This window comes from Bos indicus x Bos taurus, chromosome 2 (genome assembly GCF_003369695.1).
Source record: "Bos indicus x Bos taurus breed Angus x Brahman F1 hybrid chromosome 2, Bos_hybrid_MaternalHap_v2.0, whole genome shotgun sequence".
NCBI classification, from domain to species: Eukaryota; Metazoa; Chordata; class Mammalia; order Artiodactyla; family Bovidae; genus Bos; species Bos indicus x Bos taurus.
In genome coordinates, this window is record NC_040077.1 from 131,262,637 (window position 1) to 131,285,933 (window position 23,297).

A 23,297-nucleotide genomic window follows, 5' to 3' on the forward strand; every position below is an offset into this window, starting at 1 on the left:
AGAGGCAGGCCAGGTGGTCTGGTATTCCCATCTCTTTCAGAATTTTCCAGTTTGTTGTGATCCACATAGTCAAGGCTTTGGCATAATCAGTAGAGCAGAAACAGATGTTTTTCTGGAACTCTCTTGCTTTTTCCATGATCCAGCGGATGTTGGCAATTTGATCTCTGGTTCCTCTGCCTTTTCTCAATCCAGCTTGAACATCTGCAAGTTCAGGATTCATGTACTGTTGAAGCCTGGCTTGGAGAATTTTCAGCATTATTTTGCTAGTGTGTAAGATGAGTGCAATTGTGCGGTAGTTTGAGCATTTTTTGGCATTGCGTTTATTTGGGATTGGAATGAAAACTGACCTTTCCCAGTCCTGTGGCCATTGCTGAGTTTTCCAAATTTGCTGGCATACTGAGTGCAGCACTTTCACAGCATCATCTTTCAGGATTTGAAATAGCTCAACTGGAATTCCATCACCTCCACTAGCTTTGTTTGTAGTGATGGTTCCTAAGGCCCTCTTGACTTTGCATTCTAGGATGTCTGGCTCTAGGTGAATGATCACACCCATCGTGGTTATCTGGGTCATAAAGATCTTTTTTGTATAGTTCTTCTGTGTATTCTTGCCACCTCTTCTTAGTATCTTCTGCTTATGTTAGGTCCGTACTGTTTCTGTCCTTTATTGTGCCCATCTTTGCATGAAGTGTTCCCTTGGTGTCTCTGATTTTCTTGAAGACGTCTCTAGTGTTTCTCATTCGACTGTTTTCCTCTCTCTCTTTGCCCTGGTCACGGAGAAAGGCCTTTTTCTCTCTCCTGGGTACTTTGGAGCTCAGCGTTCACATGGTGCGTCTTTCCTTTTCCCCTTTGCCTGTGGCCTCTCTTCTTTTGATTGTGTGGATAGTGTCACAGAAAAGCAGCCCTGTGAGTAGTGCAGTGGTTAGGTTCTCCCTGTTAACTGGAGGACTGTGTTTTTCTCCAGAGTAAACTGGCCTAATTGAGATGAAGTTTGCCAACCTAATTAGCTTCCTATTTTTGCTTTTCTTTGTTTTTCTGTCACTGTTGTCAGAAATGCTTGGTGTGTTCATTGGGGTGGGGCTAGAGCTATGTGATTCCTAAAATGAGTTTTGACATTAACTGCTTAATATTACTGAAGTATAAGGGGATTGGTATTTACTAGTGCAGATGGGGGAAGCAGCCAGTGTTGTGGTGAGACAGAAATTCCCCCTGAGGCCCTGGCAGCAGGAAGCCCGTCGGTAGGTGACTCAGCTCTTTCCTGAACCTGTCTCATGTGAGTGTGTGCGTGATGTCTGTTTATTATCAGCAGAATCAGTGCCAGGGAAGTCACATTACATGGCAGGGGCAGTGTTTATTTAACCAGCCCAGTGATGGTCTAAAAATAACTTGTAGGGATTTTCATGTAGTATCCTTAGAAAAATCATAATGGAGTCACACCGATGAGTGTTTTCCATTATAGATAACTTTGAATATCATAGTTGGTCAGTACTATTTCACTTCTTTAATTCTAAAGATGAAAAGTTTGATATTTAAATAAAAGGTTAGGGAAAGAAGTAAACTTCTAATTGTCCACAAAATGATTCTGCACAATTACATTTTAGCTTGATGTCTGGGTATATACTCATTTTGGGCGCTTCAGGGCCGTCATTGAGGTGTTCGTGTTCTAATTTCTTATATAGGAACTGTTCCTTTTTCTGAAGTTAAAAAGCAAATGCCTTTCTGACATAGGAACAGTAATGATGTGTATTTGCTGGATTTCTTTAATATTAAATTATGATATTAGTAGTTTTACTCTGATTTTCTGGAGTTGCTTACCTTGTACTCAGGATTTACACCACCGGTTACTGTAATTGAGTCTTGCGGTGTGTGAAATGTGATTATTATTACTCTGTGTACCTATTTATATGCATGGCTCTGAAAGAGAAAGCCCTTGGAAGCCTGAACATGTCTAGTAATCATGATCTGCTCCTTTGTCTGGGAAGCGTGAGTCACTGTGATTTATCCTTTTTGACATTTGGAGTGTTTGTCTTCGAAGTGCAGCATGTGAACTTGAGTCAGATTATTTCAAAAGGAAAATGGAAGATGGATTCATTAAGAAGAAATAAGTGCCAGCATTCTGTTTACAATAATGTTTACCTGTGTACGAATATTTGATTAGATCTCGTAATCCATAGGATTATACTGCTTACACAGTGCTTCATACTACATGTAAACTGGGAAATACATAGCTTTTATGGTGGATGAATAAAGTAAATTGTGAATTAAACAATTATTGCAGTGTTTTAATATTTAATTCTGTGTTTCAGAAGATATTAAACAAGCATGAGAGGATTTGCTTTTATTTTGAATATTTACTGGGATTTCTTTTTTAGCGTCCTTTTAGTTGGTGTAGTTGTTAGGAATGTAATATACCTAAAATGGTATATTAATATACATACCTTCTAATTAAGTCCGTATGAATGGAGCCTGACTTGAACACCATTTCAAAATAATTCCAGCAATTGCATTGGCTATTTTTTATTCCATATAAGTGAAAAATTCCTTGTTTCTCAGTATTAATGTTATCTGGGCCTGAAAACCTAAGGTTCAGCCATGGTGTTTATGCATGTTCCGAAGAACAAATAAAAAATGATTTCAAGTCAACTCACATATTATTCCACAGGAAATCAATTGAGATTTGGGAAAAGGGAAAGTGGTTCTCCAGTCCTTGTAAGATTGGCGGTGGTAACAGGCCAGTGAACCCTTACTGAACCCTAAATGACATGGATAAACAGTGTTTTCTGTTTTGTAATTGAGGAATCATTTCTGTTTCCTGTAGTACTGTTTGTAGTGTTTTTTGATGATGTCCAGTGGAGTAGGGGGAATTTTGTTTTATTTTCAGTTAATACCTCTCTATGACATGGTTACATATATACTCTGCCTGGGTCTCAGTCTCTGTGTTACTCTCCTTTCTTGGAAATAAATGATAAGACCTTGGGCTTTCCCATCACTGAAATATATAAAAGTCATTGTGTGTTGTGCAGACTGTTGAATGATGATTTTAAATCTGAATAAGGTGATTTTTTTTTATAACTAGCTACCGTTTATGAGTTGTGGCTGGATAACAGTGCCATATCAAGTTATCAATGTTCAGAGGGGTATCCTTGATCAAGTATTGCTTAGAATTCAACAAGATACAAATAAGCAATTGTATTTAAGTATATGTGGAGAGATACGTATTAGACAACTAATTGATGACGTTGAATATATGCTGTTGAAACAAAGTTGTTTGTGATTAGACTTCGTGATGTTTTTTGATACTTACATTTAAAAAAAAATTGTGTTAATGTTAAATACATAGAACATTTGCTATCTCAACTATTTAAAAGTGTACAGTTCAAGGTATTAATTACATCCACATATTTGTGCAATATCTATCTCTAGAACGCTTTTATCTCGTACAGCTGGAACTCTGTACCGATTAAATTATAGCCACCAACCCCTCCTTCGCCTACCACTGGGCGGCAGCCATTCCATTTTCTGTCTTTAAATCTGACTAGTTTAAGTACCTCAGAATGAAATCATGCACTGTCATTTTGTGACTGGGTTACTTCTCTTAGCATCATGTCTTCAAGGTCCATTCATACTGTCACGTATGTCAGAATTTCCTTTCTTTTAATAAGTGAAGAATACTCTATTATATGTGTATACATTTTATTTATCCATTCACTTATCAGTGGACCCTTGCGTTGCTTCCAGCTTTTGGATATTGTGAATACTTATGTGAACATAGATGTATAATCATCTCTTCACAGCTGCACTTTTCAATCTTTTGTGTATATACCCAGAAATAGAATTTCTCAAGTATATGACAGTTCCCTCATAGCTCAGTCAGTAAATCATCTGCCTGCGATGCAGGAGACCCGCATTCGATTCCTGGGTCGGGAAGATCCCCTGGAGGAGAAAATGGCAACCCACTCCAGTATTCTTGCCTGGAGAATCCCATAGATAGAGGAGCCTGGCAGGCTATGGTCCATAGGGTTGCAAAGACTCAGACACAACTGAAGCGACTTAACATTCATGCTTGCATGACTATTGTATTTTCCTTTTTTTTGAGAGCTGTCATTCTTTTTTCCGTAGTAGCTGCACTGTTTAACATGCTTACCAGCAATGTGCAAATATTTCAGTTTCTCCATATCTTTACCAAACAGTTGTTATTTTCTTTAGTAGCCATCCTACTGGGCGTGAGTTAGTATGTCATTGTGGTTTTGATTTGAATTTCTCTCCAGGGATTGGGGAATATCTTTTCATGTGGTTATTGGCTATTTCTGTACCTTCTTTGGAGAAATGGTTATTCAAATTTTTTTCAGTTCAGTTCAGTTCAGTCGCTCAGTCGTGTCCGACTCTTTGCGACCCCATGAATCCCAGCACGCCAGGCCTCCCTGTCCATCACCAACTCCCGGAGTTCCCTCAAACTCACGTCCATTGGGTCAGTGATGCCATCCAGCCATCTCATCCTCTGTCGTCCCCTTCTCCTCCTGTCCCTAGTCCCTCCCAGCATCAGAGTCTTTTCCAATGAGTCAACTCTTCACATGAGGTGGCCAAAGGACTGGAGTTTCAGCTTTACCATCATTCCTTCCAAAGAACACCCAAGACCAATCTCCTTCAGAATGGACTGGTTGGATCTCTTTGCAGTCCAAGGGACTCTCAAGAGTCTTCTCCAACACCACAGTTCAAAAGCATCAATTCTTCGGCGCTCAGCTTTCTTCACAGTCCAACTCTCACATCCATACATGACCACTGGAAAAACCATAGCTTTGACTAGACAGACCTTTGTTGGCAAAGTAATGTCTCTGCTTTTGAATATGCTATCTAGGTTGGTCATAACTTTCCTTCCAAGGACTAAGCGTCTTTTAATTTCATGGCTGCAGTCACCATCTGCAGAGATTTTGGAGCCCCCAAAAATAAAGTCTGACACTGTTTCCACTGGTTCCCCATCTATTTCCTATGAAGTGATGGGACCAGATGCCATGATCTTCATTTTCTGAATGTTGAGCTTTAAGCCAACTTTTTCACTCTCCTCTTTCACTTTCCTCTTTACTTTCTGCCATAAGGGTGGTGTCATCTGCATATCTGAGGTTATTTATATTTCTCCCGGCAGTCTTGATTCCAGCTTGTGCTTCTTCCAGCCCAGAGTTTCTCATGATGTACTCTGCATGTAAGTTAAATAAGCGGGGTGATGGTATACAGCCTTGACGTACTCCTTTTCCTATTTGGAACCAGTCTATTGTCCCATGTCCAGTTCTAACGGTTGCTTCCTGACCTGCATATAGGTCTCTCAAGAGGCAGATCAGGTGGTCTGGTATTCCCATCTCTTTCAGAATTTTCCATAGTTTATTGTGATCCACACAGTCAATGGCTTTGGCATAGTCAATAAAGCAGAAATAGATGTTTTTCTGGAACTTCAAATTTTGGAGAAGAAGAACAAAGTTACCCCTTCTTAAATTAGGGTTTTCATTGTTGTTGAATTGTTGAATTTCTGTGTATTAACTTCTTTTCAAATCCATGATTTATAGATATTTTCTCCATTTTTGTGAGTTTCTTTTTCACTGTTGATTATGTCCTTTGACGCGTAGTTGTCGCTAGCTTTGATACAGTCCAGGTTATGTGTTCTTTTGTTTCTTGTGTTCTTGATGTCATACCCCAAAATATTGCTAAATCCAGTATCATAAAACTTTCTCCCTATATGTTCTCCTAAGATTTTTATACTCTTAGGATTGGTATTTTATACATTTTGAGTTAATTTTTGTATGTGGTGTAAGATTAGGACCCAGCTTCCTTCTTTTTCATGTGGATATCAAGTTTTTCCAGCACCATTTGTTTTAAAGACAAACAGTCCTTTGCCCACTGAGTAGTTTTGGAATTTTTGTCAAAAACCCTTGTAAACAGCACATATGAAGGTTTACTTCTGAAGCCTTTATTTCTCTTCCATTTGTCTGTGTGTGTCTTTGTGCCAGCATCACTTGGTTTTGATTTCTGAGGACTTGTAATTTGAAATCAGAATGTGTGAGATCTCCAACTTTGTTCTTCTTCTCCGAAATTATTTTTGCTTTTCACAGTCCCTGGAGATTCTATGTGAGCTTTAGAGTGGATTTTTCTGTAGGTGCAAAATGTGTCATTAGACTTTCCATAGGGATTTCATTAAATCTATAAATTACTTTGGGAACTGTTGACATCTTAACAGTATTAGATCTTCCAGTTCATAAACATGGAATCTCTTTCCATTTATTTGTGTCTTCTTTAATTTCATTCAGCAGCATTTTGTAGTTTTTAGTGATGAGTCTGTCACTTCTTTGGTTAATTTTATTTCTAAGTATTTTATTCTTTTTAATGCCCTTATAAATTGAATTTTTAAAAAATCATTGAAATATAGTTGATTTACAATATTGTGTTTCTGCTGTACAGCAAAGTGATGCTTTGCGTGTGCACACACATATGTTCTGTGATGGTTTATCACAGGACACTGACTGTAGATCCCTATGTTATACGGTAGGGCCTTGGTGTTTATTCAGTCTGTGTATAATAGTTTGCATCTGCTGATTCCAAATGCTCAGTGCAAATAGAATCATTTTCTTAATTTCCTTTTCAGGTTTAGTGTATAGAAACAACTAGTTTTTATGTCTGTATTATTTATCTTGTAACTTTGGAGAATTCATTTGTGACTTCTAACCGACTTTTATAAAATCTTTAGGGCTGTTTGCATAGATTATGCTGCCCGTAAACAGATAATTTTCCTTTTTTTTCCCCCTAGTTTGGATTGCTTTTATTCTTTTTCTCCTTTTATTGCTCTGGATAGAATTTCCAGTACTAGGTTGAGTACTTGTTGTGTAAGCAGGCATCTTTGTCCTATCCTTGATCTTAAAGTAAAAACTTTCCGTTTTTTACCAACAAGTGATGTTAGAGATGGGCAGGGAGGCCTGGCGTGCTGCCATTCATGGGGTCGCAAAGAGTCGGACACGACTGAGCAACTGAACTGAACTGATGACGTTAGATGTGAATTTCTCACATGCGGCCTTTTTTGTATTGAAGTAGTTTCCTTTTTTTTTTTTTTTTCCCCAATTCATTTATTTGTGGCTTCCTTGAGTCTTAGTTGTGGTGCGTGGGCTCAGTAGTGGGCATATGGGATCTTGATCTTTTCCCACCAGAGATTGAGCCTGCGTCCCCTGCATTGGAAGGTGGATTCTTAGCCATTGGACCACCAGGGAAATCCCAGTAGTTTCTTTTTGTTCCTAGTTTATTGAGTGTTTTTATCCTGAAAGAGTATTGAAGTTTATCACATGTTTTTTCTGTATCAGTTCAAATGATCTTGTGTTTTTTCTATTTTGTTAGTGTTGGGGTATTGAATGATTTTTGTTGGTTGAAGCAACCTTGTATTTCAGGAATAAATCTTGGTCATGATATATAATCTGTTTACTGTGTTATTGAATTCTGTTTTCTAGTATTTTGTTGAGGATTTTTGAATCAGGAATATTAGTCTGTACCTTTCTTGTATTATTTTTGTCTGGACTTAGTATCTGGTTAATGTTAGCTTCATAGTATGAGTCTGGAAGTCTTTAAATGTTTGCTAAAAGTCACCAATGAAACCGTGTGTTCCTGGGCTGGTCTTTGTTGCAAGGTTTTTGATGGCTAGTTCAATCTCCTTTCCAGTTATAGGTCTCTTCAGTTTTTCTATTTTTCAGTATTCAGTCATTGTAGGTTATGTGCTTCTACGAGTTTGTGTGTTTCATATAGATTAACTAGATTTTGGCGTATAATTGTTATGGCATTCTCTTTATGAACGTACATGCTTAATCATGTCCAACTCTTTGCAACCCCGTGGGCTGTAGCCTGCCAGGCTCCTCTGTCCTTGGGATTTTCCAGGTAAGAATACCTGGAGTGGGTTACCATTTCCTCCTCCAGGGGATCTTCCCCATCTGGGGATCGAACCCGAGTCTCCTGTGTCTCCTGCATTGCAGGCAAGGGATTCTTATCACCTGAGGTATCCAGGAAGCCCTTATATTTCTGTGTAATCAGTTAAAATGTCTCCTTGTTGATTTATTTATCTCCCTTATTTTTCTTCCTCAGTCTAGATATTTTTTTCAGTTTTGTTAATCTTGGTTTTATTACTATTTTTTGTATTGTTCTACACTGTATTTTTTTATTTTTATTTACTTAATTTTTATTTTCCATTGCTATATAGCTGATTAACAGTGTTGTGTTAGTTTCAGGTGTACAACAGGGTAATTCAGTTATACATATACCATATTTTTCTTAATATACCATATTTTTTAAAAATCTGCTTTAGTCTTTATTTACATTTTTCTAATAGCTTTTGGTTTGGTTTGTTCTTCTGTTTCTAGTTCCTTAAAGCATAAAGTTCTTGGAGAAGGGAATGGCAACCCAATCCAGTGTTCTTGCCTGGGAAATCCCAAGGATAAAGTAGCCTGGTGGGCTATAGTCCATAGGGTCACAAAGAGTCGGACATGACTGAAGTGGCTTAGCACACACAAGGTGTAAAGTTAGGTTGTTGATACGAGATTTCTGCTTTTTAAAAATTAATTTCTTTATTTTAACTGGAACAAAGATGAATATTTTTTATGATAAAAGTTACTATTCATAAGATAGACATCATAAACCATTAGATACCTAATAACAAAGAAACATAAAGCTAAACCCAGAAGAAATATGAGGGAAAAGAAAAAATATGTAATCATAGTGAGACATACTAACATTTCTCTGAGAATATTTTATCAAGAACAGAAAAATAAGAATAGGAGCATCTTGAATGATGTCATTAGTAATTTAAATATAATCAGATCAGATCAGATCATTCGCTCAGTCGTGTCCAACTCTTTGTGACCCTGTGAATCGCAGAACGCCAGGCCTCCCTGTCCATCACCAACTCCCGGAGTTCACCCAGACTCACGTCCATCGAGTCAGTGATACCATCCAGCCATCTCATCCTCTGTCGTCCCCTTCTCCTCCTGCCCCCAATCCCTCCCAGCATCAGAGTCTTTTCCAGTGAGTCAACTCTTCTCATGAGGTGGCCAAAGTACTGGAGTTTCAGCTTTAGCATCATTCCTTCCAAAGAAATCCCAGGGCTGATCTTCTTTAGAATGGACTGGTTGGATCTCCTTGCAGTCCAAGGGACTCTCAAGAGCCTTCTCCAACACCACAGTTCAAAAGCATCAATTCTTTGGTGCTCAGGCTTCTTCACAGTCCAACTCTCACATCCATACATGACCACAGGAAAAACCATAGCCTTGACTAGACGAACCTTTGTTGGCAAAGTGATGTGTCTGCTTTTGAATATGCTATCTAGGTTGGTCATAACTTTCCTTCCAAGGAGTAAGCATCTTTTAATTTCATGGCTGAAATCACCATTTGCAGTGATTTTGGAGCCCAGAAAAATAAAGTCTGACAATGTTTCCACTGTTTCCCCATCTATTTCCCATGAAGTGATGGGACCGGATGCCACGATCTTCGTTTTCTGAATGTTGAGCTTTAAGCCAACTTTTTCACTCTCCTCTTTCACTTTCATCAAGAGGCTTTTTAGTTCCTCTTCACTTTCTGCCATAAGGGTGGTGTCATCTGCATATCTGAGGTTATTGATATTTCTCCTGGCAATCTTGATTCCAGCTTGTGTTTTTTCCAGTCCAGCGTTTCTTATGATGTACTCTACATAAAGTTAAATAAGCAGGGTAATAGTATACAGCCTTGACATACTCCTTTTCCTATTTGGAACCAGTCTGTTGTTCCATGTCCAGTTCTAACTGTTGCTTCCTGACCTGCATACAGATTTCTCAAGAGGCAGGTCAGGTGGTCTGGTATTCCCATCTCTTGAAGAATTTTCCACAGTTTATTGTGATCCACACAGTCAAAGGCTTTGGCATAGTCAATAAAGCAGAAATAGATGTTTTTCTGGAACTCTCTTGCTTTTTCCATGATCCAGCGGATGTTGGCAATTTGATCTCTGGTTCCTCTGCCTTTTCTAAAACCAGCTTGAACATCAGGAAGTTCACGGTTCACATATTGCTGAAGCCTACCTTGGAGAATTTTGAGCATTACTTTACTAGCGTGTGAGATGAGTGCAATTGTGCGATAGTTTGAGCATTCTTTGGCATTGCCTTTCTTTGGGATCGAAATGAAAACTGACCTTTTCCAGTCCTGTGGCCACTGCTGAGTTTTCCAAATTTGCTGGCATATTGAGTGCAGCACTTTCACAGCATCATCTTTCAGGATTTGGAATAGCTCAACTGGAATTCTGTCATCTCCACTAGCTTGGTTCGTAGTGATGCTTTCTAAGGCCCACTTGACTTCACATTCCAGCATGTCTGGTTCTAGATCAGTGACCACACCATCATGATAATCTGGGTCATGAAGATTTTTTTTGTACAGTTCTTCTGTGTATTCTTGCCATCTCTTCTTAATATTTTCTGCTTCTGTTATGTCCATACCATTTCTGTCCTTCATCGAGCCCATCTTTGCATGAAATGTTCCTTTGGTATCTGATTTTCTTGAAGAGATTTCTAGTCTTTGCCATTCTGTTGTTTTCCTCTATTTCTTTGCATTGATCGCTGAAGAAGGTTTTCGAATCTCTTCTTGCTATTCTTTGGAACTCTGCATTCAGATGTTTGTATCTTTCTTTTTCCCCTTTGCTTATATTTAATTTATTAATCTCATATGTACACAAATATATTTACAAATTGTATCTCATATGTTGTTATTAGATGTCCATAGGACATTTAGAAAAGCTGGCAAATAGATAAACATTACTGAATTTAGAAAAATAGCATTCTTTTGTGTGTGTGTGATTCAGTTATACATACATTATTTTTGAAATTATTTTGCATTATAAGTTAATATAAAACATTGAGTACAGTTTTCTGTCGTATACAGGAAACCTTTGTTGCTTGTTGAATATCTTTTTTTTTTAATTAGAAATCTAGCATTCTATTCATACTAAGTCAATTGGAATTAAAATGTCATATGTTTTTTGTTAGGCAAAAATTCATTTTAGTTTTCTAAAATACATATATTATACATTTTACTTATATATATGTATGCAAAAGCTTTTCTAGTGTGCTTGATAGAAGCTTGAGAAAGAACATCAAAAAGGAAAAAGGACAGATGGAGAAATGGGAAAACATAGACTAGATGAAATGGGAGCACTGGGTATGAAATGGAAAACGTGACAGAGATCCTCATATAGTCCAGTTGTTTTTAAACAGGGCTGCTCATTAGAAACATATCTGGAGCTCTGGCAAAAAAAAAAAAAAGAAAATACTTGGACATTTGTATTTTTCAAAAACTTCCTAGATAATTCTGATACACATCTGGATTTTGAAAAGTGAGTACGGGTTTTTCTATTAAATGCTAGATTTGATGATAGAGAATTCTATTAGGTTTCTGTTACCCAAAATCATGAAACAGTGGTATTAAGTAATAGTTATATAATTGCAATCATAATAGTAAAAGATGTTTATCAGTTTTCAAAATCAATAACCACACCCCCCCAAAAAAGAGATGATTACAATTGCAAGCATAATGGGAACATGATTTACCTAACAGTATAAAATAATTACATACAATTTGGGCGTGGGTCAAGCTGAGTCATGTGGTAAAGTGGAAGTACAGTGTGCACGTTTTCATCTGCTTGGCCAGTCTCTGTCTTTTACTTCATGCTTTTAATCCATTTTCATTTAAGGTAATTATTTATATGTATGGTCCTATTACCATTTTCTTAATTGTCTTGGGTTTATTTTCTGTAGGTAGGTCCTTTCCTTCTCCTGTGTTTCCTGCCATGTTGGTTTACCATGTTTTGTAATGCTGGTTTGCTGCTGCTGCTCCTACGTCACTTCAGTTGTGTCTGACCCTGTGCGACCCTATAGACGGCAGCCCACCAGGCTCCCCCGTCCCTGGGACTCTCCAGGCAAGAACACTGGAGTGGGTTGCCATTTCCTTCTCCAATGCATGAAAGTGAAAAGTGAAAGGGAAGTCACTTAGTCGTGTCCGACTCTTAGCGACCCCATGGACTTCAGCCCACCAGGCTCCTCCATCCACGGGATTTTCCAGGCAAGAGTACTGGAGTGGGGTGCCATTGCCTTCTCCGTATGCTGGTTTGGTGGTGCTGAATTCTTTTGCTTGTCTGAAAAGTTTTTGATTGCTTCACCATATCTGAGGGAGAGTCTTGCCAGGTACAGTATTCTTGGCTGTAGATTCTTCCCGTTCATCACTTCAAATACATCATGACATTCCCTCCTGGCTTGTAGAGTTTCTGTTGAGAAATCAGCTGATAGCCTGATGCAAGTTCCCTTGTATGTTACATGTCGTTTTTCCCTTGTTGCTTTTAGTATTTTATCTTTCTTTAGTTTTTGTCATTTTGATTACTATGTGTCTCAGTGTGTTTCTCTTTGGGTTTATACTGCTTGGAACTGTTTGTGCTTCTGGACTTGGTTGATTGTTTCCTTTCCCATGTCAGGGAAGTTCTCAGCTATTATCTCTTCAAATATTTCCTCAGGTCCTTTCTCTCTCTTCTCCTTCTGGAACCCCTATAATGTAATTGTTGGTGTGTTTAATGTTGTCCCAGAGATCTCTTAGACTGTCTTTGTTTCTTTTCATTGTTTTTTCTATATTCTGTTCTATGGCAGTGATTTCCACCATTCTGTCTTCCAGGTCATTTATCTGTTCTTCTGCCTCAGTTATTCTGCTATGGCTTCCTTCTGGTATATTGTTCATCTCTGTTTGTTCTTTACTTCTTCTAGGTCTTTGGTAAACATTTCTTGCATCTTCTCAATCTTTGTCTCCATTCTTTTTCTGAGATCCTGAATCATCTTCACTATCACTATTCTGAATCCTTTTTCTGGAAGATTGCCTATCTCTCAGTTCAGTTCAGTTCAGTGACTCAGTTGTGTCCGACTCTTTGCAACCCCATGAATCGCAGCACGCCAGGCCTCCCTGTCCATCACCAACTCCCGGAGTTCACTCAGACTCAAGTCCATCAAGTCAGTGATGCCATCCAGCCATCTCATCCTCTGTCATCCCCTTCTCCTCCTGCCCCCAATCCCTCCCAGCATCAGGGTCTTTTCCAAAGAGTTAACCCTTCGCATGAGGTGGCCAAAGTATAGGAGTTTTGGCCTCAGCATCAGTCCTTCCAATGAACACCCAGAACTGGTCTCCTTTAGGATGGACTGGTTGGATCTCTTTGCAGTCCAAGGGACTCTCAAGAGTCTCCAACACCACAGTTCAAAAGCATCAGTTCTTCGGTGCTCAGCTTTCTTCACAGTCCAACTCTCACATACATACATGACCACTGGAAAAACCATAGCCTTGACTAGATGGACCTTTGTTTGCAAAGTAATGTCTCTGCTTTTCAGTATACTATCTAGGTTGGTCATAACTTTCCTTCCAAGGAGTAAGCGTCTTTTAATTTCATGGCTGCAGTCGCCATCTGCAGTGATTTTGGAGCCCAGAAAAATAAAGTCTGACAGTTTCCACGGTTTCCCCATCTATTTCCCATGAAGTGATGGGACAAGTGCCATGATCTTCGTTTTCTGAATGTTGAGCTTTAAGCCAACTTTTTCACTCTCCACTTTCACTTTCATCAAGAGGCTTTTTAGTTCTTCACATTTCTGCCATAAGAGTGGTGTCATCTGCATATCTGAAGTTATTGATATTTCTCCTGGCAATCTTGATTCCAGCTTGTGCTTCTTCCAGCCCAGCGTTTCTCATGATGTACCCTGTATGCTTCCCTGGTGGCTCAGAGGTTAAAGCATCCGCCTGCTATTGCAGGAGACCTGGGTTCTGTCCCTGGGTTCGGAAGATTCCCTTGGAGAAGGAAATGGCAACCCACTCCAGTATTCTTGCCTGGAGAATCCCATGGACGGAGGAACTTGGTAGGCTACAGTCCACAGGGTGGCAGAGTCGGACTCGACTGAGCGATTTCACTTTCACTTTCACCCTGCATATAAGTTAAATAAGCAGGGTGACAATATACAGCCTTGACGTACTCCTTTTCCTGTTTGGAATCAGTCTGTTGTTTCATGTCCAGTTCTAACTGATGCTACCTGACCTGCATACAGGTTTCTCAAGAGGCATGTCAAGTGGTCTGGTATTCCCGTCTCTTTCAGAATTTTCCAGTTTATTATGATCCACACAGTCAAAGGCTTTGGCATCGTCAGTAAAGCAGAAATAGATGTTTTTCTGGAACTCTCTTGCTTTTTTGATGATCCATTGGATGTTGGCAATTTGATGTCTGGTTCCTCTGCCTTTTCTAAAACCAGCTTGAACATCTGGAACTTCACGGTTCATGTATTGCTGAAGCCTGGCTTGGAGAATTTTGAGCATTACTTTACTAGCATGTGAGATGAGTGCAGTTGTGTGGTAGTTTGAGCATTCTTTGGGATTGGAATGAAAACTGACCTTTTCCAGTCCTATGGCCACTGCTGAGTTTTCCAAATTTGCTGGCATATTGAGTGCAGCACTTTCACAGCATCATCTTTCAGGGTTTGAAATAGCTCAGCTGATATTCCATCACCTCCACTAGCTTTGTTTCTAGTGATACTTTCTAAGGCCCACTGGACTTCACATTACAGGATGTCTGGCTCTAGGTCAGTGATCACACCATCGTGATTATCTGGGTCGTGAAGATCTTTTTTGTATAGTTCTTCTGTGTATTCTTGCCACCTCTTCTTAATATCTTCTGCTTCTGTTAGGTCCCTACCATTTCTGTCCTTTATCGAGCCCATCTTTGCATGAAATGTTCCATTGGTATCTCTAATTTTCTTGAAGAGATCTCTAGTCTTTCCCATTCTGTTGTTTTCCTCTGTTTCTTTGCATTGATCACCTAGGAAGGCTTTCTTATCTCTTCTTGCTATTCTTTGGAAGTCTGCATTCAGATGCTTATATCTTTCCTTTTCTCCTTTGTTTTTCCGCGTCTCTTCTTTTCACAGCTATTTGTAAGGCCTCCCCAGACAGCCATTTTGGTTTTTTGCATTTCTTTTCCATGGGGATGGTCCTGATCCCTGTCTCCTGTACCTTGTCACTAACCTCCGTCCATAGTTAATCAGGCACTCTATCTATCACATCTAGTCCCTTAAATCTATTTCTCACTTCCACAGTATAATCATAAGCGATTTTATTTAGGTCATACCTGAATGGTCTAGTGGTTTTCCCCACTTTCTTCAATTTAAGTCTGAATTGCTAATAAGGAGTTCATGATCTGAGCCACAGTCAGCTCCTCGGGTTTTATCTTGTCCCTTCATCTGGGACATAACTTTCTGCTTTTTCATTCAGGTTAACTTTCTGTAATATGGTTTTGTTTCAGTCACTGTGGGATTGTGATTCTTCTGTCTGCCTTCTGATGAAGGAGGCTGAGAGGCTTGTGTAAGCTTCCTGATGGGAGGGACTGGCAGTGGGAAAAACTGGGTCTTGCTCTGGCCGGCAGGTCCTTGCTGGGTAGAGCTTTAACCCAGTTATCTTCTGATGGGTAGAGTTGTGCTCCCTCCCTGGTATTTTTTTGGCCTGTGGAAACCAGCCCTTGGGTCTGTGGGCTCCACGGTAGAGATAATGGTGATCTCAAAGAGGACTCATGCCAAGGGCCATCTTCAGGACTGCTGCTGCCAGCGCCCCCATCCCTGTGGTGAGCCCTGCTGACCCGTGGCTCCACAGGAGACCCTCAAGGACTAGCAGGTAGATGTGGTTCAGTCTCAGTGGTGTTACTGTTCCCTTCTCCTGGTCTTGGTGCCTAGAATCTTGCGTTTGTGCCCTCCAAGACTGGAGTCTCTGTTTTCCCCAGTCCTCTGGAAGTCCTGTAATCAAATCCCACTGGTCTTCAAGGTCAGATTCCCTGGGAATTCCCAGACCCTGTGTCAGATCCCCAGGCTAGGAAGCCTCACCTGGGGCTCAGAACCTTCATACCAGTGGAGAACTTCTTTGGTATTGTTGTTCTCCAGTTTGTGGGTCGCTCCCCAAGTGGTATGGAATTTGGTTTTATTGTGATTACACCCTTCCTGGCCATCTCACTGCAGCTTCTTGTCTTGGACGTGGGGTATCCTTTTTGTTAGGTTCCAGCACCTTCTTATTGATGGTTATTCAACAGCTCGTTGCAATTTTGGTGTTCTCGCAGGAGGAGAAGAGCATGTTTTCTTCTATTCCACCATCTTGAACCAGAAGCCATTAAATTTCCCTTTTAGTCCAGTTTTGGTGCACCCCATAAATTTAGGTTTGTTGTCTTTTCATTTTCTTTTGTCTCAAGATATTTTCTAATTTCCTTTGTGAGTTCTTCTTTGACTCACTGGTTATTGAAGATTGCACTGTTTAATTTTCATATCTTTGTTATTTTCTATCTGCTGTTGATTTCTACTTTCATTACATTGTGGTGAGAAAATGTAGATTAAAACATCCATTGAAAATTATCTTGTGATCAAATGTACGTTGTGTTATGGAGAATATTCCATGTGCACTTACGAAAAATCTGTCTTCTGCTGTGTTGTATCACAGCAGTGTTTTCATGTCTTTTGGATTCAGTTGGTCTATTTTATTGTTAAGTCCTCTGTTTTTCTTAGTTAATTTAGGTGTGTTTGTGTGTGCTTGGTCTTTGCTGTTGTGTGCCAGGTCTTCTCCCGCCGCGGTGAGTGGCGGCTGTTCTTCGTCCTGGCGTAAAGCTTCCTCAGTGCAGTGGCTTCTCTCGTTGAGGAGCCTGGCTTCGGCTCACCGGCTTCAGTAGTTGCCGCACGCGGGCTCGGGTGCTTCGTGACGTCCGGGATATTCCTGGACTAGGGGTCGAACCCAGGTCCCTGCAATTGCAGGTAGACGTGGAACCATTGGACCACCAAGCAAGTCCCAGGTTGGTTCTGTTTATTGATCCCCCCCCCCCCCGCCCCGGTTCTTTTATCCATTATTGAAAAGGAGGCTTTGAAGTCTTCTATTTTTATTGTAGAACTATTTTTTCCCTTTAATTCTGTCAGGAGGTGCTTCGTAAATTTAGAATTTCTGATACTTGATGAGTATATGTTTATAGGTGTTATATCTTGGTTAATTGACATTTTCTCTTTATATAATGGCCTTTGTCTCTTGTGACAGTGTTTTACTTAATGTGTGTTTTGGCTGATATTAGTATGGCTATCCCTGCCCCCTTTTGGTTACTGCATGGAATATCTTTTTCCTTCTTTCATTTTCAATCTGTGGGTTTTAAGGTCTAAAGTGAATCTTTTGTAGACAGTATGTCATTGAATCTTGTTTTTTAGAAATCCATTCTGCCAACCTTTCTTTCAGTTACATGAATTTAATCTGTGCTGTGCTTAGTCGCTCAGTCATGTCCTACTCTTTGTGACCCCGTGGAGTGTAGCCCTCTGTCCATGGGGATTCTTGAGGTGAGAGTACTGGAGTCGGTTGCCATGCCCTCCTCCAGGGGGTCTTCTCAACCCAGGGATCAAACCCAGGCGTTTAATCTACTTGTGTTTAATTACTGATGGAGAAGGACTCACGTTGCCATTTTGTTTTTTTCCCACATGACTTAGAGCTCTTTTTTGTTGGTGGTGGTGGTAAGTAATTTATTCCTTTATTACCTTGCTTTTCATTTAGTTGCATTTACGTAGTGATATGTTTTAATTCCCTTCTCATTTCCTTTCGTATGTATTCTACAAATATTTTCTTTTTGGCTACCATGGGGAGTACGTGTATCATCCTACAGTTGTAACATTCTATTTTAAGCTAGTAACAACTTAACTTCAATTACTTGCAAATAGTTCTATACACCTATGCCTCCTCCCACTTTATAATATTGGTGTCACAGATTGCATCATTATATGTTATGTATCCATTAGCATATCTTTATAATTACTTTTATGTTTTTAAGTCCTATAAAGTAATAATAAGTGGAGTTATGAGTCAAAATGAAAATAATAAAGGTTTTTTTTAATATGCCCATGTATTTCCCTTTACTGGAGAATTTCTTAGTTTTATATGGCTTCTGATTATTTTTTTGTGTACCTTTGTTTCCAGTATAAAGACTCTCTTTAACATTTCTTGCAGGGCAAGTCTTGTGAGAGCGAACGCCCTCAGGTTTTATCTCGAAATTTCTCCCTCATGTTTGAAGGACAGTTTTGTGCAATATAGAATTCTCATTCTTTCCCCCTAAGAGTTTGATTATAATATATTTCACTTAGAGTTCATTGAGTCTCTTTTATTTGTATGTCCTTGTCTTTCCTCAGATTTGGGACATTTTCAGCCATGAGTTTTTCAGATAAACCCTCTACCCCTACTGCCTTCTCCTGTAATGCATTTATTAGTTTTTTGATTGGGTCTCTTATTATAAGTTCCTTAGACTCTATTTACTTTTTTTCATTATATTTAAAATTTTTCTTCTCAGTCTTGATACAATTTCAAAGCTTTTCTCTTCAAGGTCACCAATTCTTTCTTCTGCCTCTTTAAATCTGCTATTGAACTTTTCAAGTGAATTTTAAAAAGCCAGTTGTATTTTTCTATTCCAGAGATTGTAAACTTATTTTTACAGTTTTTATTTCTTTGTTAATATTCTCATTCTGTTTGTATATTGTTTTCCTAATTTCCTTTAGGTTTCTGTGTTTTCCTGTAGTTAACTGAGCATATTCAAGACAGTTGTTTTAACGTCTTTGTCAAGTAATTCCAAAGTCTGTCTCTCTTTAAGGTCAGTTTCTAGAGATTTCTTGTGTTCCTTTGAATGTGCCATGTTTCCCTATTTATTTATATGCCTTGTAATCTTCTGTTGATAACTGAGCGTTTGAAAAAACAGCCATAGCTTCCAGTAAATTTGAAAACTGGCTTCTTGCGGGGGAAGACCATCAGCTGTCAGCCCGGTAAAGGCTTAAGGTCTCCTCAGCATTTTCTGTGCACACGTCTTCCCTGGGCTTGTGTGTTTGGCTCCCCCCAGTCCTACAGGATACATAGCTCCTTCTGATGTTGTGGTTGGTCAGTCTGACCCTGCCTTCTTCTGAGGGCCGTACGTGTTCCGTTTCTGTTGTGTCCTTCTGCCTATCACCTCTTGCCCAGGTGCCGGCAGGTCTGAGTGTCCTTCACCCGTCGTGCATGTCAGCAGGTGCCAATCCTTTCAGCAGCCGAGACTTACACCCTTGCTATGCCACTGTCCCTGTCAGGGCTCTGAGTCAGGAGACAGAAGCCAGCCCACTCAGGCCGACTCCAGGCAAGCCAGAATGGTGCAAGCCAGTTAAGCCCTTTTCTTTCTGTCTTAAAGGAAGGGCTGGGAATTGGATGTCTTCCTCCAGATTGTACCAGACCAGGTAAGGGTTGAGGCAGGGAGAAACAGAGAAAAACACCACTATATTTCATGTTCTTTTGAATGTGGTTATGTGGAGCTCAGGAAGACAGTTTTTGAACGTTCCTGGAAGCAGTATGGATGGAAATTATTTTAGGTTCACAGTAAACCACATTAATGTGGAAAAGTTTAGCTCTGAGGAAGAAACTTCAGGATAGGCAAGCGGTGTGCATGTTTAACATTTTATTTGCAAGAAGTAAAGGAAGATCCCTTTCTGTTCTAGCATTTGTCTGAGTCAGTGTTCTCAGACTTTCTGGTGCAAGACTTCTGTATACGCTTACATAAAAATTTTGGGGTTTCTCAGTATTTTTGTCTTATAGTTGTTAATATTATATTAAAAATTGAAAGTGAGGAATTTTCAAATAAACCTAGTTTGTAAACATGAATACTGTATTTTTATGAAAAAACGTTTTCCAAAACAAAAGACTTGCTGAGCAGAATTGTGTTATTCAAAGCTTTGCAGATTTTTAAGTGTCTGGCTTAGTAGAAGGTACTGGACTCGTGTCTCCGTCTGCCCTCAGTCCGTTACCCACCGTGGTATTGCAGTTGAGTCTGTGAGGAAAAGGGTCTTCACGGACTTGTGATTGGGAAAGGGAGGCAGGCGCACGTTATACAGCTTTCTCAGAAACTGGAAGTGGCAGTTTCCTGAATGTCAGTTGCGGTACGGAATCTGAATTATATTAGTGAGCTTCTAGTGCTCCGTTACGTTAAAATCTGTTAGTCCATCTTGCACTTGAATTGATTAGTTTGTGTGTTTTGTATATGATCGTGTATGGGTCATTTGAAAAATATTGCTTGACTGAGTTATGTAGATATTTCACATACTGTTTATTATACAGTATTAAAAAAAAAAACACATTCTCATCTGGAAAGCCTACATGTTGGGAATGTGCTGACAATTACACATTTTCTAAAATTTGAATTTTCATTTGAAAGGTTGAATTTTATCATTGGTAACAAGTACTTTGAATTTTCTTTGTGACAAGCTCACTTTGTTCTTTTTCAATAAAATGTCTGTCATGTATCAAAGTCTAGGCAAGCGTAGTTCGTCTGTTATTTATTCTTTCAAGTGAAAAATGGCACTACTTTGAAAAAGCACCTAATTCAACTTGTAACTTAAACAGTCTTATAAATGCTTTTTCTTGATACAACCATCTAACCCCAATATACTGTGAAAGTGTTTTGTTTTCTCTCATTGGTCACACAGTATATTAAAAAGACATGTTCTAAAATTCCTTACATTTTTATGACATCTCCATATGACCAAGTTATAGACATAGAGAATAGGTTAGTGGTTGCTAAGGGTTATGTGCATGAGAGTTGAAGGAGGGAAAGAAAGAAGGTTCCTGTGGCTACTATAGGGTAATGCAGAGGATCTTTGTGAAGAATCTTTTCTGTATGGTAACTATAGCAGGGATTACAGAAACTATAAATGTGATAAAATTGCTGAGAACTAAATATACACAAAAACTGGGTGCATGTAAAACTGGTGAAATTCCAAGTGATTAAAATGTGTATAAATAAAATTTAAGTAAACCAGTGGTTATAGAGTTTGAGTTCATCACAGAAATTTCTGTTTGCACTGGTTGTGTAGCTCTCAGGAAGACAATTCATTGGATGTTGAAGGTGCTTGGAAGCATTGTGGGCACCAACATGGTCAAAGTGCTGGTCTAGTCCTTAAGGTATTATCTTTACTTCTCTGGCCAGATTTACATGTCACGTTTATTTGATAGAAGAGTTTCTCACTATTTATATCCTATAAAAGCAAATTAATAAAAATGAAGAAACACATCTATTGCATATATTCATGCATATAGTTTTATTCACTCAGCCATGTCTAACTCTTTGCGACCCAGTGGTCTATAAACTGCCAGGTTCCTCTGTCCATGGAATTCTCTAGGCAAGAATAGTGGAGTGGGTAGCCATCCCCTTCTCCAGGGGAACTTCCTCACCCAGGGATCGAAACCAGGTCTCTTGCATTGCTGGCATATTCTTGACTGTCTGACCACCAGGAAAGCCAATTAATGCATGTATGTGTATATATGTGTACACATAGTTAAATCAATTTGTTAAAACAAAATTGAGAACTTTTTATAACAATGACTGAAGTGACTTAGCAGCAGCAGCAGCAGCTAGTCTTTTTTTCAGACTTTAAGAGTAGTATCCCTAAGATGATAGAAACAGATTTGCCTCTAGTACCATTAGAGTGTCGTAGTATACATTCTAACATTTTTAATCAGCCTGAAATTTTTTTAATATCATGAGTTGAGGGTATATATCTACCTTTCCCTCAGATGATTATCCAGTTATCCCAACACAATGTATAAAGTAATTTTGATATTTTTCTAGTGCATTGAAATACCACCAGGACATTCTGTCTATGTATGTGCATATTTGAACATTCTCTGTAAATATCATTCTTTCCATATCATCAAATGCCCCTCTGTATCATTTTTAATGACTACAAAGGAATATACTCTATGACTGAGTAAATAAAATACTTTGTAGAGCATATCTCTCTGTCGATTAAATGTGGATTTCTTGAAGCTTATAAAACTAGAAGCCATATTATTGGCCACATTTAGGCATAGCATAGTCTTTTCTTTGTATTAAATTTCCATAAATCTTTTTGATTTAGTTTTCATTATGATTTCTGAGAAGATATTTCAGTTGTTTTCCAAAAATATTTGAAGAAGTGCACAAAATATAGACATTGTATTGAATTTTCAAGTTGGCTTATACTGTTCCCATCACACAAAGGGAAACTGAAAAACAGAGGTTACCTTCAGTGGGATTTTATTATAAAAGTAGCCAATTCTTTTGATTCATGAAAAAGAAAAGTACATACAGGCATGCCATAGAAATTTTGTGAATTTGATTCCAGAATGCTACAATAAAGCAAATATTGCAGTGATGCAGGCCACACACATTTTTTGGCTTCCCAGTCCATATAAAAGGTATGTTAACACTGTATTGTAGTCCATTCCGTTCAGTTCAGTCACTCAGTCATGTCCAACTCTTTGTGACCCCATGGACCACAGCACGCCAGCACGCCTGTCCATCACCAGCTCCTGGAGTTTACCCAAACCCTTGTCCATTGAGTCGGTGATGCCTCCTGCCTTCAGTCTTTCCCAGCATCGGGGTCTTTTCAAATGAGTCAGTTCTTTGCATCGGGTGGCCAAAGTATTGGAGTTTCAGCTTCAGCATCAGTCCTTCCAATGAATATTCAGGACTGATCTCCTTTAGGATTGACTGGTTGGATCTCCCTGCAGTCCAAGGGACTCTCAAAGAGTCTCCTCCAACACCACAGTTCAAAAGCATCAATTCTTCAGTGCTCAGCTTTCTTCATAGTCCAGCTCTCACATCCATACATGACTAGTCCATAGTGTGTAATAATAACATTATGTCTAAAAAAAAAAAAATCAATGTACATACTTTAATTTAAAAATATAGTTGACCCCAAAACAGCTTTGGAGATCAGGACCCACTGCAGATTCTGAAATCCACAGATGCTCAAGTCCCATAACGGGCACTTGTATCCTTTGTTCGGCCTCTTCGGATTCAGCCAACCCGATTGTGTAGTCCTGTGGTATTTACTTACTTGCCCCAGTTTTATTAAGATTGACAGACAGCATTGTATCACTGCTGTGTACAGCATAATGATTTGACTATACGTGAGGCACTGTAGTATTTAATGAAAAATACACACGTGTAATTGGACCCACACAGACCGTTTTTTCAACAGTCAGCTGTACTTTATTGAAAGCTTTATCTGAGCCATCACAAAGTCATAATCTGTTTGTTGATGGAGGATCTTGCCTCAAGGGTGATGGCTGCTGACTGATCACAGTGGTGGTTGCTGAAAGTAGAGGTGGCTATGGCAGTTTTTCAAAATAAGACAACATTGATGTTTGCCGCTCAGTCAACTCCTTTTCATGAAGAGCTTCTCTGTAGCATGCCATGCTGTTGG

General features: G+C 39.2%; 1 protein-coding gene across 4 annotated transcripts in view; it reads left to right on the plus strand.

Annotated features, from left to right (window-relative positions):
• EIF4G3 (eukaryotic translation initiation factor 4 gamma 3) overlaps window positions 1-23,297 on the plus strand; it is a 301,001-nt gene that overhangs the window by 87,943 nt on the left and 189,761 nt on the right. The window contains exons 1-2 of one of the 4 annotated variants that reach the window (XM_027521397.1): window positions 15,795-15,800; window positions 16,852-16,854. The exons of the other annotated variants lie outside the window; for them this stretch is intronic. The gene's annotated coding sequence lies outside the window, so the exon portion shown is untranslated. Of the gene's footprint in view, window positions 1-15,794; window positions 15,801-16,851; window positions 16,855-23,297 lie in introns of those variants that run through there. 4 annotated transcript variants of the gene reach the window in all.